Consider the following 12834-nt stretch of genomic DNA (forward strand, 5'->3'; position numbering starts at 1 on the left):
ATTCCTTTAAATCTTTTCAGTAAGTTCAGTTCAGTCGCTCAGTCGAGTCCGACTCTTTGCGACCCCATGAATCGCAGCACACCAGGCCTCCCTGTCCATCACCAACTCCCGGAGTTCACTCAGACTCACGTCGATCGAGTCAGTGATGCCATCCAGCCATCTCATCCTCGGTCATCCCCTTCTCCTCCTGCCCCCAATCCCTCCCAGCATCAGAGTCTTTTCCAATGAGTCAACTCTTCACATGAGGTGGCCAAAGTATTGGAGTTTCAGCTTCAGCATCAGTCCTTCCAATGAACGCCCAGGACTGATTTCCTTTAGGATGGACTGGTTGGATCTCCTTGCAGTCCAAGGGACTCTAAAGAGTCTTCTCCAACACCATAGTTCAAAAGCATCAATTCTTTGGCACTCAGCTTTCTTCACAGTCCAGCTCTCACATCCATACATGACCACTGGAAAAACCATAGCCTTGACTAGACAGACCGTTGTTGGCAAAGTAATGTCTCTGCTTTTGAATATGCTCTCTAGGTTGGTCATAATTTTCCTTCCAAGGAGTAAGCATTTTTAATTTCATGGCTGCAACCATCTGCAGTGATTTTGGACCCCCCCAAAATAAAGTCTGACACTGTTTTGCACTGTTTCCCCATCTATTTTCTGAATGTTGAGTTTTAAGCCAACTTTTTCACTCTCCTCTTTCACTTTCAAGAGCCTTTTTAGTTCCTCTTTACTTTTTGCTGTAAGAGTTAGTTGCTGCTGCTACTGCTGCTGAATTGCTTCAGTCGTGTCTGACTCTGTGCGACCCCATAGATGGCAGCCCACCAGGCTCTCCCATCCCTGGGATTCTCCAAGCAAGAACCCTGGAGTGGGTTGCCATTTCCTTCTCCAGTGCATGAAAGTGAAAAGTGAAAGTGAAGTCTCATAGTCGTGTCAGACTCTTTGCGACCCTATGGACTGCAGCCCACCAGGTTCCTCCATCCATGGGGTTTTCCAGGCAAGAGTACTGGAGTAGGGTGCCATTGCCTTCTCCAATAAGGGTTAGTTAGGTATGGATAAATATCCTGACTTTTTGTATATTGAAACTTAAGGTAGGGTTATCAAGTGAAGGTAAAGCTAAAATTCGTTACATAAGGAAAGACTTTTTCCATTTGGGGGCAGAGAAAGAAGAAAAATAGTTTCATCCTAATTAATGGAAACATGATTGTAACTTAAGATTCTTTTCCCACACTTTAACATTATTAGATGTTTTCTGAGGGTAAATATAGTTGAGATTTTCTCTGTATTTACTAAAATGGTGGCTTGTAGGGGGAAAATACATAACCAATACATTAGTTGAATTATGTTTTCATAAAATGTATTGCTACTTTTTAATAATATGTCTAATTTGAATATATTTCCTAGTGTTAAGATGATTTCTAAAAAATTACCTTGATTATAAAAGCCACCCAGGGTTTTTATTAGAAGTTTTGTCTGGCTTTACCCTCTAGTGTCGTTTTAATTTCAAATGTTTTTTCCTCATGTATTTGCAAATACCTGGTAAGTTATGTGTAAAAATTGCTATCATGATGAAAGAGTGTCTCTGTTAGGTTTTTATACTTTGAGGACTAGGATTTTAAATCAAGTAGCATTTTACACCGTATATTTAGTCTTAATTATCTTGTTGTTTTTTTTTCCCGAAATAATAAAATGGAACATTTATCTTTTTATTCACTTATATTATTTGAATGTAGCTATTTAAAAATATTTAATATCTTTTTAAATTTAGAGTTTTGTATAAAGTATCATTGGTTCTTTCATAAGACTTTTTGTGTTGACTCTTTACCATCACAAGCTTGTTTTTTTGGTATTGATTGAAGTTGAAAGCATACAGAAGTTCCCTGAAGGCAGGTCTTTGGATTCAGAGAGTAAAGTGTTCCATCTATATGCTTCTGATCTGATATGATATGGTGGGAGCATGGGTAGTTCAGAGAGAATTAATTTCCTGTCTTATATTCTCTTATCCACCCATGCATAATTTAAAACTAACATGTTCTCCATCTTGATAATCTTTCCTCTTTTGCCCTCAGTGTATTTTTCGTTTCTCTATTTCTTGAACTTAAAAAATAACAAAACACAAGACATTTTCACCTCTCTTGCTTCCTATGAACTTTACTTATGCATGCTTAGTTGCTCAGTCATGTCCAACTCTTTGGAACCCCATGGACTGCAGCTCACCAGGCTCCTCTGTCCATGGAGATTCTCAGGCAAGAATACTGGAGTGGATTGCCATGCCCTCCTCCAGGGGATCTTCCCAACCCAGGGATTGAACCCAGGTCTCTCGCTTTGCAGGTAGATTCTTTACCATCTCAGCCACCAGGGAAGCCCCAGAATACTGGAGTGGGTAGCCTATCCCTTCTCCTGGAGATCTTCCCGATCCAGGAATCAAACCAGGGTCTCCTGCATTATAGGTAGATTCTTTACCAGCTGCGCTACCAGGGAAGCTCAAGCCTTATTTATAAGTATTCCCCAAATTCTGCTTAATGGTCTGTCTTTACTTTATATTCATTTCCTTGGTGAACTCATCCACTCTCTTGACTTGAATTGTACTTTTTTATATGACTCATTTTTTAAATCTTGGACTATTCTAAGTCACAATTTCTACCTACTGTTGAGAATTGTCTCCATTTGAATAGCCTCTGGTAACATTGGGTTTATTTATTGTCCAACATGAAAGTCACTCTACTCCACCACTGCAGGTTTCTTTCATTGTATCCCCAATAATCTTTCATTCTCTAATGTCCTTGTTCCTGTACTTAGTTTAACGTGAATTCCTCTTATTTCTCCATGTAAGATGTTGCTTGGGTTTCCCATTCTGTCTGTACTCATCTTCACTGTCCAGACCGTCATTATGTCACACCTGTAACTCATTGTACCCACTTTCACACCACTTTCTGCTTTGCCCATTTTTTTTTGAACTTCCCAAATTCTCCCTGCAGTGATTTTTAAAAATGCATACAAAGTTGTTATGGCATATTTTTCTTAAATAGAAATTGTAAGCATTTCCATTTATATGTCCCTCTGGGCATAGTGCTAGATGCAGTAAGAAATCAACAAGTAATTGTTCAGTCATTCATTCAGCAGCTCTTTCTTGAGTAGTTGTTGGGTTCCAAGTATTATACTAGTGTTCCCATGATCTTCTCTTACAGAGCTGGCAGCTGAAAAACAGTCTCTGATGGTAAGAGAAGGCTTCTCTGAGGAACTGACATTTTTATCAGACTGAATGAAGTAAGAAAGCCAGTCTTGTAAAGATACAGGGAACAATTGCTCCAGGCTGAGAGAAGAGCAAATGTCAAGGCCCTGAAGAGGGACAGGTTTGGTATATTTGGGGAATATCAAAAAGGTCACTGTGACTGGAACATAGTGAGGAGAGAGTGACAGAAGTTGTAGTCAGGAAACCAGGTGACAGAGAGACTAATAGGCCATGGTAGGTATTACAGATTATATCCTAATTTGATGGAAAAGCCATTGGACAGTTTTGAGTGAGGGAGTGATGTGAGCTGATACATTTGTCACTGAGTTAAGGACAGTAGAGTAAACTAGTGATATAGGAGAGCAATATCTTTAACTAGTGAGGTAGAGAGCAGTAATAAGGACAGAATGAGGAAGAATGGTTGGCAGGATGGATTGGGTGGGAGGTGTGAGACAGAAAAAGGAACCAAGAGAAACTCAGTTCTGTGTGCTTGGGCAAGTCGTGTATCCTCTCCAGCGTCTGTTTTCCTGAGTGTATAATGAGAAATACCTCTTTCCCACTTTGAAGGAATTCTTATGAGGGAATGAAATAGTAATGAAAGCTAATTATGAATCTTAAAACACCATTAATGTTGTGTTACTTTTAAACACTAAACATTTAAAAGCTCACCTTAAATTACTTCCCTGGTAGCTCAGCTGGTAAAGAATCTGCTTGAAGTACTGGAGAGGCCAGTTCAACTCCTGGATCAGGAAGACCCCTGGAGAAGGGATACTGGGCTATCAACTCCAGTATTCTTAAGCTTCCCTGGTAGCTCAGCTGGTAAAGAATCTGCTTGAAGTACTGGAGAGGCCAGTTCAACTCCTGGATCAGGAAGACCCCTGGAGAAGGGATACTGGGCTATCAACTCCAGTATTCTTAAGCTTCCCTGGTAGCTCAGCTGGTAAAGAATCTGCTTGAAGTACTGGAGAGGCCAGTTCAACTGCTGGATCAGGAAGACCCCTGGAGAAGGGATACTGGGCTATCAACTCCAGTATTCTTAAGCTTCCCTGGTAACTCATCTGGTAAACAATCAGCCTGCAATGCAGAGTTTCTCCTGTTGATTGATAATAAGTAGTAGATCATGTTTTGGGCATAGACTGAGCAGCTGATCTAATCATAGAAAAAAAAGGATACGTATCTGTCATTTGTTTTACAGTATATTTAAGACATTGTGATTCTCTTCTTAGTAAATATTTGAAAACAAATAAAACTAACCTGAGTGACCTATTGTTTATTTATTAATATGTTTACTCTGGGGGTGTTGTTGATTACAAATGAAACATAATTTGCCATGCTAATAAGAAATAATGACCTATAAATAAACTCTAGGTGTTTTATGCTTATTTGTGTCATGCCAATTACTTTGCCGACTAAGGTCCATCTAGTCAAGGCTCTGGTTTTTCCTGTGGTCATGTATGGATGTGAGAGTTGGACTGTGAAGAAGGCTGAGTGCCAAACAGTTGATGCTTTTCAACTGTGGTGTTGGAGAAGACTGTTGAGAGTCCCCTGGACTGCAAGGAGATCCAGCCAATCCATTCTGAAGGAGATCAGCCCTGGGATTTCTTCGGAAGGAATGATGCTAAAGCTGAAACTCCAGTACTTTGGCCACCTCATGCGAAGAGTTGACTCATTGGAAAAGACTCTGATGCTGGGAGGGATTGGGAGCAGGAGGAGAAGGGGACGACTGAGGATGAGATGGCTGGATGGCATCAGTGACTCGATGGACGTGAGTCTGAGTGAACTCCGGGAGTTGGTGATGGACAGGGAGGCCTGGCGTGCTGCGATTCATGGGGTCTCAAAGAGTCGGATACAACTGAGCGACTGAACTGAGCTGAACTGAATTGTGCTTTTCCTGATAATTTTAGAATACCTTATGGAATCATGACAGACAAATATTCTAAACAAAGTTTTTAGTTTTTGAAACTACTTACTCAAATATGATTCAGCTGAATGTATTTCTGTTTTCCTCTTACAGATTTCTCAACAGTGATGTCACAAGATTGACCACACTGATCACAGTAAGACTAAAATGATAATTAAACTCTTAAAGATGTTTCGTTTTCTCTGAGAATGAGAATTAAGTTAGAAAATATTTATAATTTTTAATTGTTACTCTTTCAACAGCCAATTGAATATTTACATTTAATAATTCACATCTCACACACTATAGTTTATTTAAATAGTTCTTTAAATGATTTTAAACACTTTAAATGAAAATTATCCTTAATTTATAACTGAGATTATATGCCCAATTATATATACATATTTCAGTGTGAATCATAATCACAACCTGAATCGTCATATTTAGTTTTGTTTTTATAAAATATGGTACAAAATATTTGAGGTGACTCCACATTAGGAAAAAGATTATAAAAATAAAATTACTTGGACATATTACGAATGACTGTGAAAACAGCATTCTTGAAAGGATTCTTAAACTTCTTTATTAAAATTTTCATTGATGTATAGTCTTCCAAATATGGAGAGTTGTTCAAAAGGATAGTTTTCTTAAGAAACAGATACTTTTCCTTTTTAATTTTAAAATGTTAATTTCTACTGTGTATAAGGAAATATGCTACATAAAGAAAAACTTTATCCAGGGTTTTGATCTATATTATTAGAAAATTCTAACTAATAAAATCTGAATTGCAGTAATGAAATTTTACAGCATTTTTGAAAACACCTTTTAAATAACAGAGGAAAAAATTTGAGTATATTATTTATTCAGTGAGTCTGCTTCTTTAATCCTATTTTAATTGTTCATTAGAAGCAGTAATTATCAGAAATGTTATTTGTATATATATAATCTTTATGTTTTAACATTTTTTTTGAAAACTGGTTCATTTGTTAAATTTAACATTTTTTAGAGTCTAGGAAGAGCTTTTATTGTATTTTTAAAGGCTTTATCATCCTCATAGAGTCTACAGATTTTTATGGTGTGTTCATTCATTTTCCTAAGGGAGCATTTTAAATATCTCTGGTTTGTAGCTCTTTGCTTGTTGGTTTTTTCTTAATCAGAACTTTATGGCCCTAATGGTTTACAGCAAAATATTAACATTTTTCTTTAGCATCCTTCTGTTATGCATCTTGTTTTACAATCAAGGAAGTTAAAATTGACATCGAATGAAAGAGGTATTTTTTTAAATTAAAAAATGCCGACCCTCAGTACATTTTTAGAGTAATATTAAGAGAACATTTAATTGCAACTGTTTCAATTCAAGAATTTCAGGAAGAGAGGTAGTGTTCAGATTTAACATTATCAGATGTTAAGTAAGTTAAAAACTAAGTATTCATATGAGAGTTTCATAAGTACCTGATAACAGAAACCCTTTCTCATCATGTCAAGGTTGTGAAGCTTTCTCTAGCCCCTTAAGTCAAGAAGAGTGGGTAGATTTCAACACTGACTCAGGCTGAAAGTGTTGAGAGAGTAGTTCAAGTGTTGACCATGGGACTGGAATAAAATGAGACCAGGGGAAGGCTGATATATTCAAAGAAAATGGAGAGATTAAAGGACTAGTCAGGGTAGATAAGATTGTGGTTGAAATGGGGATATTATAGATTTTTTCAGAGCTGAAGCTGTACTAAGTATTTCTATATTATATAATATACACCTTATATGTATATTTTTTTTCAGAAATTTTCAGAACTCAGGAGAATTTCTGTTTTTAAGCTCTGTATTATTGGATTCAGCAAAAAGTTTATTCAGGTTTTTCCATAACATCTTTGGCCAACCCAGTATATTCCACTGAAATGTCATTATCTTCTAAATGATCTATCTCTTCTTCCTGGTCATCAGTAATTCTACTGAAGCCTATACATATGTGGTCCTCAGTTTAATTTTATTAAAGCATGCTCTAGCTCTTTTGTTTCTCTACTTGAAGATGTTTAGTGACTTTCCGTTTCTTGTATAATCAAAGCCAGACTTTCTAACTTGGTATTCAAGACCCCTCCTCAGTTTGGCTGTAACATATTTCCCAGACAAATTTATTATTCAAGAAGAAGACCCCTACATTCCACACAGTGTGGACTACATACTCCACCCTGAATATACATTTTGTCTCCATACTTACATTCATGTCATTCCCTTTTCCTAGAATATTCTTTTTCTTTTTTAGGATTTTATTACTCTTGATGGAATCAAACCTCCTCTTGAATGTCCTGTACACATGTAATCATCTCTCTGAGGCCTTCCCTAATCATCCTAATTGAAAATAACTCTCTCTCCTTAGTTGTTCGGTAATACTCAGTTTTTATTATTCCTATGTAACTGATAACATATATTCCCCTGTATTTTGCATATTTTAATATGTCTTTTCTAATTGTATCCAGCAAAATATTTTGTTAGTAGTCATAAATACCCACAAAGAACTAAATTAGTATCTTTGTGTGTGTGTGTGTACTCAGTCATGTCTGACACTTTGTGTCCCCCCTCTAGGACCGTAGACTGCCAGGCTCCTCCATCCATGGGATTTCCCAGACAAGAGCACTGAAGTGGTTTGCCATTTCCTTCTGCAGGGACTCTTCCCAACCCAGAGATTGAACCTGTGTGTCCTTTATCTCCTGCAGTGGCAGGCGCATTCTTTACCACTGAACCACTTGGGAAGCCAGAGTATCTTTCAGTTCGGTTCAGTTCAGTTGCTCAGTCATGTCCAACTCTTTGTAACCCTATCATAGACTGCAGCACACCAGGCCTCCCTGTCCATCACCAACTCCTGGAGTTAACTCAAACTCATCGCCATTGAGTTGATGCCATGCAACCATCTCATCTTCTGTTGTCCCCTTCTCTTCCTGCCTTCATTCTTTCCCAGCATCAGGGTCTTTTCCAATGAGTCAGTTGTTCGCATTAGGTGGCCAAAGTATGGGAGCTCTAGCATCAGTCCTTCCAATGAATACTCAGGACTGATTTCCTTTAGGATGGACTGGTTGGATCTCCTTGCTGTCCCAGGGACTCTCAAGAGTCTTCTCCAACACCACAATTCAAAAGCATCAATTCTTCAGTGCTCAGCTTTCTTTATAGTCCAACTCTCACATCCACACATGACTACTGGAAAAACCATAGCTTTGACTGGTCAGACCCTTATTGGTAAAGCGATGTTTCTGCTTTTTAATATGCTGTCTAGCTTGGTCATAGATTTTCTTCCAAGGAGCAAGTGTCTTTTAATTTCATGGCTGCAGTGAACTTCCAGATGTTCAAGCTGGATTTTAAAAAGGCAGAAGAAGCAGAGATAAAATTGCCAACTGTCCAAGGGACTCTCAAGAGTCTTCTCCAGCATAGTCCAACTCTCTAATTCCAACTCTCAATTCCATCGGATCATTGAAAAAAGATTATCATTAGTTTTCTTACATTAAAATTGAAACAAGGATATTAATATATGAATGTCCAAAATTGAGCCATAGGATGCAAGCTAAATAGGAAAGAGCCTAACTTTTAGAACCAGAGCAAGTGCAAGTACTGATGTCACTGTATGTATACTGTGTATATGACCTTTAGTAAGTCAGCCTCTTTGTGCCTCAGTATTTTCACAAAATAATTTATGCATATATCTAAAAGGATTTAAATAAATATTAGTTACCTTTCCTCTGTCTTAACTTTTTGGTTTGCTCTTTTATTGATATGAGAAGGGGTGCGACATCAACTATGAAGAATAGGAATATATCCAAATTTACCTGATTTCCACACTGTGATCTTTTCATCTATTCATTTTAATATATGGATTTTTACTTTCTACCTTATATATAGAAATAATAACTTTCTTGACTCACATAAGATCCACGAAAGAAGCTGATTAGATCTGTTGATATTATGTGATTTTTTGGGAAGTGGGGGAAGGGTGTCAGACCTCATTAGAATACCATCTTGAAAGACCAGAATTAACTTTAGAATAGTTTCAGTTCAGTTCAGTTCAGTTGCTCAGTCATATCTGACTCTTTGCGACCCCATGAATCGCAGCACGCCAGGCCTCCCTGTCCATTACCAACTCCCGGAGCTCACTCAGATTCACGTCCATCAAGTCAGTGATGCCAACCAGCCATCTCATCCTCAATTGTCCCCTTCTCCTCCTGCCCCCAATCCCTCCCAGCATCAGAGTCTTTTCCAATGAGTCAACTCTTCGCGTGAGGTGGCCAAAGTACTGGAGTTTCAGCTTTAGCAGCATTCCTTCCAAAGAAATCCCAGGGCTGATCTCCTTCAGAATGGACTGGTTGGATCTTTAGGTTGTGCTAAATTCCCCTTATGTAACAAATGACAAAACCAACATCCAAGAGTTTGAAGCTAGATGGCTTGCATAATGGTTAAGAAGAGGAACTGGGTCGGAAAAACCTCTACATTTGTGCTCTGATATTTAATATAGCTGTTTTGCTCTTGAGTCAGTTAGATAGTCTAAGTTCCAGTTTGGTTTTTTTTCTGTTTAAAGTGGAATAATGTTTAATGGAGTGTTATGAATATTAAATGAAAAAAATGCTTACTGCAGAAGCATAAAACCCAGACTGAAGTGGTGAGTTCTTTTGACCCCTTATCATAGTCATCATCATCTGTAAAGTTACTTGCCGAAAGTCAAAACCTGGTTTTTCTTTATTCTAACTTTTACTTCTGTTTTGTGATCACTCTACTTGATAAAAAATCTCTCAACAGCATTTGTAAGAGATACAATAAACTAACTGATGGACTTTTTTCTTCCCAAATCTCCCCAAATCCTCTATCTTCTCTAAGAGTATTCATGCAGTTTCATTTACGTGCAGTTTTGTTTATACGTAGTTTTATTAATACAATGGGTATATTTTATTTTAAATATTCTTATTTAACATTTTGACTCATATTTAATAAGCTGTTACAAAGCAACTTTTATAATAATTGAAGTAGCTTTTTCTGTTTTTATTGAAATTCCTTTTTCCTGTTGGTAATTTTACTGTGAATATTATTTAAACTTCATAGAGATTAATCTCTACCAATAGATATATTTAACTTAAAAATTGAAATTTAGAAGAAATTGCTATATATTTTTATAGCATACACACTACTAGAAATATTGATGTTAATTAGTAAATGTCAGTTATGTACCTACCTCAGATAATATACAACCAAGCCCGGCAATGATTGATTGTTGTACCCTAACATCGGTTTTCCTCATCTACTGATCTTTTCCCAGCCTATTACTACCTGGAATGAAACTATCACTTTCAGTCTCACTTACAGCTAAATGTGGTCATGTGACTGTTTTAACTAGAGATACATAAGAAGTAGGACTGTGTGCAACTTGTGTGGAAAGTAGCCTTAAAGGAAGAGGAGTGTGCCTTCGTTTTCCCCTTTCCTCTATACTTGCTGATACATGGATCTGATAAGTGAACAACGAGGGCAAACCACAAATTCAGAATAGGCAAAGTAGTAAGATTGAAAGTCCCTGATAACTTCAGAATGTCACCTTGCCCACTCTGACTTGCTTATACCCTTGACTTGAATGGGATAAACTTCTATCTTATAAGCCACTCAGTTTTGGGCCGTCACTCATAGCCAAAATTTACCTTGATTTACATCAAGATAATATAACAGAGTTTACACCATTGTTTCAGTGTCTTTGATTTATTTATATTTCATTTATTTCCGTTGAAGTCTGTTGTCACCTTTTTTGATATAAATTTATTTATTTTAATTGGAGGCTAATTACTTTACAATATTATAGTGGTTTTGCCATACATTGACATGAATCCACCACGAGTGTACATGTGTTCCCCATCCTGAACCCCCCTCCCACCTCCCTCCCCATCCCATCCCTCTGGGTCATCCCAGTGTACCAGCCCCGAGCACCGTATCTCATGCATCAAACCTGGCCTGGTGATTCATTTTATATAAGATAATATACATGTTTCAATGCCATTCTCCCAAATCATCCCACCCTCGCCCTCTCCCTCAGAGTCCAAAAGACTGTTCTGTACATCTGTGTCTCTTTTGCTATCTCACATACAGGGTTATCGTTACCATCTTTCTAAATTCCATATATATGTGTTAGTATACTGTATTGGTGTTTTTCTGTCTGGGTTACTTCACTCTGTATAATCGGCTCCAGTTTCATCCACCTCATTAGAACTGATTTAAATGTATTCTTTTTAATGGCTGAGTAATACTCCATTATGTATATGTACCACAACTTTCTTATCCATTCATCTGCTGATGGACATCTAGGTTGCTTCCATGTCCTGGCTATTATAAACAATGCTGTGATGAACACTGGGGTACACGTGTCTCTTTCAGTCCTGGTTTCCTTGGTGTATATGCCCAGTGGTGGGATTGCTGGGTCATAAGGCAGTTCTATTTCCAGTTTTTTAAGGAATCTCCACACTATTCTCCATAGTGGCTGTACTAGTTCGCATTTTCACCAACCGTGTAAGAGGGTTCCCTTTTCTCCACACCCTCTCCAGCATTTATTGGTTATAGACTTTTGGATAGCAACCATTCTGACTGGCATGTAATGGTATCTTATTGTGGTTTTGATTTGTGTTTCTCTGATAATGAGTGATGTCGACCATCTTTTCATGTGTTTGTTAGCCATCTGTATGTCTTCTTTGGAGAAATGTCTGTTGAGTTCTTTGGGCCATTTTTGATTGGGTCATTTATTTTTTTGGAATTGAGCTGCATGAGTTGCTTGTATATTTTTGAGATTAATTCTTTGTCCATTGCTTTGTTTACTATTATTTTCTCCCATTCTGATGTTGTCACTTTTTGATGGCTTGAATTTTAGGAGAAGAATAGAATGATTCATTCTCTTTGTCTTGGAAAGGAGACTAGGGAAATCTTTAAAGAGAGGGTAGACATCTAGTCTAGTTTTGAGGTATGAGTTATAAGAGAATACAGAAAGAGAAAATAAGCATATAGATTGAAAATAACATGTATTCAGGGACATTCAACCATTTTGGTTCATTATTGTTGAAGTGTAAAATTTGAGGAAGTAATGAGCCTAGAAGTCAGATCTTATAGGAGTTTACAAACCAAAAAGTTTGGTAAGTGCGGAGTACCTAATGAAGTTTCTTCTAATGTTAATAATTTTAGTATTACTCATGGTTTTTCCCATTAAATATTTTTAAAATAAATATATTTTTATACAAAGCATTTAGGAGGGAAGAACAAAACTATTTATTCATTCTTTAAGATACTAGATGATCTCTACTTGAGCCTTTGACAAATTTAGAAGACATAGTATTACATTTACAGGTAATTAACTGAGAGTCAGAAGGGTAAAGTTGTCTTTCCCAGTGTGCTAGTTAAGTCATTGTTTGGAAAATCAGACATTTAAGAACAAGTCTGCTATGTACTGGAGAAGGTAATGGCACCCCACTCCAGTACTCTTGCCTGGAGAATCTCATGGACAGAGGAGCCTGGTGGGCTGCAGTCTGTGGGGTCGCTAGGAGTCAGACATGACTGAGCGACTTCCCTTTCACTTTCACGCATTGGAGAAGGCAATGGCAACCCACTCCAGTGTCCTTGCCTGGAGAATCCCAGGGATGGGAGCCTGGTGGGCTGCCATTTATGGGGTCGCACAGAGTTGGATGTGCCTGAAGTGACTTAGCAGCAACAGCAGCAG

General features: G+C 37.6%; 1 protein-coding gene across 29 annotated transcripts in view; it reads left to right on the forward strand.

Moving 5' to 3' along the window:
- BAZ2B (bromodomain adjacent to zinc finger domain 2B) overlaps nucleotides 1-12834 on the forward strand; it is a 325416-nt gene that overhangs the window by 71376 nt on the left and 241206 nt on the right. For all 29 annotated transcript variants that reach the window (XM_042244893.1, XM_042244899.1, XM_042244894.1 and 26 more), the window contains exon 2: nucleotides 5238-5280. The gene's annotated coding sequence lies outside the window, so the exon portion shown is untranslated. The remainder of the gene's footprint in view (nucleotides 1-5237; nucleotides 5281-12834) is intronic.

The sequence above is a fragment of the Ovis aries genome, chromosome 2 (genome assembly GCF_016772045.2).
Source record: "Ovis aries strain OAR_USU_Benz2616 breed Rambouillet chromosome 2, ARS-UI_Ramb_v3.0, whole genome shotgun sequence".
NCBI lineage: Eukaryota > Metazoa > Chordata > Mammalia > Artiodactyla > Bovidae > Ovis > Ovis aries.